Here is a 6,634-nt window from a genome sequence, read left to right on the forward strand (position 1 = left end):
CATTTTAGAGACAATGTGGCAGATTAGTGTTTCTAAATGACCCACATTTTTACTTTTAAATTCATTTTTGCTTTAGTTGGACCATAAGGGATTATCCAAAAAAAGGAGCTGCTTTATATTGAAATAAATGTTGGAATGGCAATCAGTTAAAGTTTCTGACAGGACATTACTGTGTTTGGACCCAAGATTAGAACAGAGCAGGAGTGTCTGGTACAGACTGAGGAACAACCTGGCAGAGAACTGAGAGCAGAGGAGGGAATATATACTGTCAGCCTGATGAGCTGCAGCTGTGTTCCCATGTGATCAGAGTGGGCTGATGAGGTGGGTGTGGCTGATGAGGTGGGTGTGGCTAAGTGAGTGAGGGAGCAGACAGGTGGAAAGGGATTGGCTGAAAAGGTGTGGCACGGTGAGAGAGAGGACAGCCGCAGAGTCCAGGTGAAAACAGTTACAGTAATAATGACGTGACAGGGTCAGGGAGGAAATGACAAAGAAACCAACTATAGTTGCTTTTCCATTGGACATCTGCACAGAACTTTACCAATATTTACTAAATGTAAAAAAAAAAAAACAGAAGTGCATAATGCCAGTGTTTCCATTAAATCACAAATGCGATGATTTGTTTATTTATTATTGTGAGATGACACGAGAAGTCATTCCATAAACATGGTGACAAATGTAAATATGGTGTTGATTTACAGATATATTCATTATTATTATATATTACCCCTCTATCCCGTAGTAAATTTAAAAAAATGACTGGGTTTCCTGCTGTGTCCACACATACCGTGACATGTTTCTTTTAAAGGTTTTCTTCTTCACTTGTTGTAAGACCTGTCAACATTTGTTTTTTTTGTTTTTTTTTATTCAGGTGACTCTAGTTGCAGAAAAAGGTCTTTCCATTGCAGTTGACATACCAATTGCGCGACACCCGAAAAACCACCTCTTGCCAGCGCAAAAACTTTTAATCGTAAAACGGGAGTTTTGGTGAAATTGTTGTTTTTCCATTAGGTAAATTTTTATGTGCAAGTTATATTTGCACAATTTGAGGGTCAATGGAAAAGCGACTTATGACACTAATTTCTTGGTAAATTCCTCTGTCATTTTCAGTTGAATAACCTCTCAAGTTGGCATGTCTGTTTGTGTACATGAAATATGACACCATGGCAACATGGCCATATTGTTTATCTGTCGCTAGGTAACCCATTTCAATGATGATTCTATGATTCTGGGCATAGTAATGTGATTGTAAGGCTATTGTATTCCAAAATTACTAATATCTCCCAAAACATTGGTCCTATCAACTTGTCGTTTTCACTAGTGTGTTCATTGACCAAAAATGCATAAGTATGAAAACCTGTAGTAGTCAGATATAGAAGAATAGAACAAAAACACATGTAAGGTGAAAGGAACATGTATTTGATAACATTAGACCCCCATGTGTGCTGGTCCAGACCCCTGTCCACATCCACATGATCCCTTTGAACATCATTCCTTACATTAGTTCCATTACTGCATGGTCAGGAACAAAGTAGGTCTACTCAATATTCAAGCACAGGTGGACCTTACAGACCCTGGAGACCACATTGGACCGGAGATTGTCGACTCACTGTCCTCACTGTAACTGTTACTGTCCCTGTTTTGTAATGTATGTGGAAATGTCCAAAAATAGCCTCTTGCCTAATAAAGGGTTAAAAATAACCCATATTGTAATATGGGGTTTATTCCAGATTCACGTTGAATCCATGCAATGTGATATCATGACTTCCCCCTTCTCTGCCTTTTTTTTTTTTTTTTTCTTTTTGTTTATTTGTTTTCTAGATGGTCCAAACCTAGTCCACTCCACAGTTGGACCGCTCTCAGACCATTGTGGAGACAGCCTGTCCAATGTGAAGTGACTGTTTTTAATTACCTCCACCAAGTTTCATCGGGGTTTATCTGTTTGTCTGTCTGTTTGTTTGTTTGCAAAATAACTCAAAAAGTTATGGACAGATTTTCATTAAATTTTCAGGAAATGTTGATAATGATACAAGGAAAAAATGATTAAATTCTGGTGGTGATGGGGGGGGGGTTGTTTGTTTGTCTGTTAGCAAGATATTTCAAAAAGTTATTGACAGATTTGGATGAAAATTTCAGGAAATGTTGATACTGGCACAAGGAACAAATGATTAAATTTTGGTGGTAATCGGGGGTGGGGGTGTGGGGGGAGACTGATCTGCCTTGGCAGAAGTCTGCGCTCTCAGAGTGCTTTTCTAGTTTTTAATTTTTTTTTATACAAGCCATAGGGGTGGAGGCACCATAAACAACCCACTGACACTGGATGTCAGTGGGGAATTCAACAGTGCAGGTACTGATACCAGAATGTTTCAGGGAATTTGTGTCGGAAAGCAAACGATAAACAGCTGACCAGAACGACGTAGCCATAAAATTAAGTGCATGCTTGTGCAGTTTTAATGTAAATGTATTTCATATCTTTATTGTAAATTCAACAGTGCAGTTGTGCCCATTCATGTCCTGAAATGTTCGGGGAGGTGCAGTTTCCCTCGGCGTCTCAAAGCAGTCGCCTCTGCTCACATCCTGTCCTCCCGTCCACGTCTGATGCTGATACCGAGCTTCTTATTCTAATAAACCTACAGAGAGCCATCAGACAGAAGGTCAGCGGGAACATTTCTGTTGGCGGTGTCTCCTGACGAGTGACAGCTCTGGATGATGAGGGAGCGTCAGGAGGTTGATCAGGGCTCCGGCAGGCGCCCTGTGCATGGCCTCCACTCCATTAACATTTTATTTCTGTCATGCACTATTGTGATAAGCCCACGTCTTCTCAGGCTGTGGTGAAAGGCTGACAGCTCATTTGAAGCCTGTTAATGTGAATACATTAGTGAAACAGAAACACACAGGTGGAGAACGTATGCTCTGCCCGTCATGAGAAATACACAGTTGGTTTGTGTTTGTAATGTTGGAGTTTCAGCGTTTAATGACCAGACTGGTTTCTTCTCAAACTGAGCTTTTATGATCCAACATGCTGCAGCTACAGAACACCAACAGGTAACTCCCACTCCAGATCTTGCATGCAAACGTTTTTCTTTTTGTTAACACAATCTAAAGGTACTTCCTGTCTCGTCACACTTCAAAATTAAAGCACTTCCTGAAATTACTTGAATGAGCCTTTTTAACCCTGTAAAGCCTGAACCATTAAATCACTGACAGAAAATTTCAGTTCGTTGAAACTGGAGCCTTTATTGGTTGTTCTGAATAACCCCCCCCTTTTTTTTTTTTTCTAATATCAGTTTCAATGTATGAGTTTCAATTTTGTATCATATTTGATCCATCAAGTCTCAATGCTCAAATATTATTATTTTTGAACAAAGAAAAACATAATATAACACAAACATCTCTAACAAATTGGTCATTCCTTATCATCACAGTTCTTCCTCCTTCCTCATTAGTGACAGTCTTGTAGTGTCACTGGAAAGGCCTCTGGTGAATGAACTCCTCCCCCTGGTGGATTATCCGTGTATTGCATGTATCTAATTGTGTACATCAGGTTTGTCAAGAAAAAACATACCACACTGATCATGTAGTGGGTTTTAAAACTCATGTATCAAATATGATACATTTGGCGTTATAACCATTATAACAGACTGCCTAGGTGTCTTCATGTTTTCTTTGCAATAAAAGTGTCAGAAAATGTCTTTTTTTGCCAATTCTTTTGCACCTTTTTGTCAGAAAGAACTTAACTTTCAATATCTGGCTACTGATTATCATTTTTCTAAATAACTAGTGCATTAACCCATGGGGAACTAGGGGTTCTAGATCCTCTGATACAGTTCATTCTTTTACTTTCTTGGTAAATTCCCCTTTGACTTGCAAAAAACGGACTGATCCAGACATCTTCTTCTTCTTCTTGGTTTTTATGGTGGTTGGCATGGCTATATATATATATCTATATATATATATATATATCTATATATATATCTATATCTATATCTATATATATCTATATATATATATATATATATATATGTACATATATATCTATATATCTATCTATCTATATATATATATATATATATATATATATATATATATATATATATATATATATATATAGTCTTTATTTAACCAGGAAAAAAAAAAAAGCCTCATTGATCTCTTTTCCAAGAGTGACCTGGCCAAGAAAAGCAGCAGAACACACAGTTTCTGACAAGACATGATCAACACATAATACAAAAACTTCCAATTAATAGTAACAAAACAATCATTTGTGCAAGTGTAACAGTTACATTGACCAAGCTCATTGATTTCTCGCTCCTTTAAAATAGCTGTAAATTCCTCTGTAGTTACAGGTTCAGATGGATTTAACTTGTTCTGCAGGACGTTCCATGCAGAGGGGGCAGCATGTTGAAATGCAGTCTCACTCAACTCTGTTCTGGCTCTAGGAACCACCTTCAGTATGTTTTTCTGTGAACGCAGAGCATACTGTTGTTGGTTTTTCTGCATATAAGTACACAGGTAAGATGGGCGGAGCCTTAGAATACATTTGTAAATGAAAATCAACTGATGAGACCACCTGTGAAAGTTCAGCTGTAGCATACAAAGTACAACGGTGAACAGGATGTCCACAGCAGTGCAACAACATGCACTGTGTACGGGTGAAATGCACCGAATCTAAGCAACTGTTAGAGTTATTATGCAGACTGAAGGTGTGTGTTACAGTTTAAAGGTGTGTGTTGCAGACTGAAGGTGTGTGTTACAGTTTAAAGGTGTGTGTTGCAGACTGAAGGTGTGTGTTACAGTTTAAAGGTGTGTGTTGCAGACTGAAGGTGTGTGTTACAGTTTAAAGGTGTGTGTTGCAGACTGAAGGTGTGTGTTACAGACTTAAGGTGTGTGTTGCAGACTGAAGGTGTGTGTTACAGTCTAACGGTGTGTGTTCCAGCCACACAAAACAATGTTTCATACCTTCCATGGAATCTGGGAGTGAAAGGCTTCTGAAAGCGCTTTCTTCACACTGTGGGCTCTGCTTTGAAGCGCTGGTTGGACTGAACTATTATATCAATAATACTACAAAGCTGGTCACATTGATTGGATGCTTTCAATTCATTCCCAGCTTTGGGGATGTGAACACTTTCCCATTGTCTGAGGTCCTCATGGCACCGAGCAGGGATCCATATTTTTTTCTGAGGAAACCAGCAAGAAGCCCAGCTCACCAGGGTTTGGCAGTGTCTGACATTTTTAATGTCACGCCATCCAGTGTGTCCTAAACGAAGGCTGTGCAGACAGACCCCCCCCCCACACACACCCCCACCGGCCACCTCCTGCTGGAACTCACCAACCATGTCCACAGTTGGAGAGGCACCCCGGCAGGTTCAGCACCAAGTTACATCTTTATCCATGCTTTTAGTTCCACAGCAGCATGTCCAGCTAACAGCATCTCTCACACACACACGGGTGTTGTACAACTAAACTCCATCCGTCTATCAAACTCATTTCGGTTCAGGTTCCACATTCAGCCCAATGTGATCTCAAACAGGAATGGACCAATATAATAAAAAGCATAATAACCTATAAATAAGAATCCAAATTTTTGTCTTTGTTTTAGTGTGAAAGTTAAATTACTTGTAAGCTGATAGGAATATTCATGCATTTTCATAAAACAAACTAACATTTGTTCCAACATAAGCAGCAGAAGAACTAACAGTGAACTGTTAACTATGAAAACGACACCATCTTGTCATAATGTATAAAGCCCATGACCATATGCTCCCCACAGTCTACAGGAGGTGTTTGATTATAATTTAAGGGGACCTGAAATCTATAAGAAAATGAGGTGTAGAACAAACATAAAAAGCCAGTGTATCTCTGTTAAAGGGGTCCATCTGTGGAATAATCTAGAACAGAACTTTAAAATGTCTTCTTCAATTTGAGCATTTAAAAGGATGTATAAATCCACTATAGTAACAAAATATAGAACATTATCTGAATAAGTGAATATGTAGTTATAATATAGAAGAAAACATAAAATAAGATATCATTGTAATGAATTAATACAGACTATCATGATTATTAGATATTATCACATTTATTATTTATTGTCTTTGTAGAAATATTTGAAGTGCATATAAATATTGCAGTTTATATTAACAACTGGTTATGCAAATCTGATTGTGTGTGAAGTGACTACAAAAGTGTATGTGAATGGTTTGTGTTATTGGGAAAAATATACAGAAAAAAAGTGTCTTAAAGCAAAGGAGGTGGAATTGATTTAATTATTAGTTTGTAAAAAGGAGGTGGAAGTTTATAAGTTATAGTTCTTCCCACTCCTTTTCGAGCACAGAAATTTTTTTTTTTGACCATGTTATGGTTCTGTGTTATCTGATGATTCTATGTGCTCGACATAAAACTAAACTAAACTAACTTGTGAACTGATGAATGTACCTCAGGTTGGTGCTAGCTAGTGATAGCTAGCACTGCTACTTGGTGCTAGCTAATGACAATGATCATATAAAACTGTGCTTAAGCTAACTGTACCAGCACTAGTAGACATGCTACTGAGTAAAGAAAATGGATACACATGAAAATTTACTGTAGCTTTTCCTGTTAACTGAACACTTCCACACTATTTTATTCCACACTGTTA

The 6,634-nt window shown here is 38.1% G+C and overlaps 1 long non-coding RNA gene across 1 annotated transcript in view; it reads left to right on the forward strand.

The window, feature by feature from the left end:
* Positions 1-6,328, forward strand: part of LOC115436170 (uncharacterized) — an 18,748-nt gene extending 12,420 nt beyond the window's left edge. The window contains exon 3 of the long non-coding RNA XR_003937782.1: positions 6,184-6,328. This is a non-coding gene — a long non-coding RNA (uncharacterized LOC115436170). The remainder of the gene's footprint in view (positions 1-6,183) is intronic.
* Positions 6,329-6,634: the final 306 nt, after the last annotated feature.

The sequence above is a fragment of the Sphaeramia orbicularis genome, chromosome 16, assembly GCF_902148855.1.
Source record: "Sphaeramia orbicularis chromosome 16, fSphaOr1.1, whole genome shotgun sequence".
NCBI lineage: Eukaryota > Metazoa > Chordata > Actinopteri > Kurtiformes > Apogonidae > Sphaeramia > Sphaeramia orbicularis.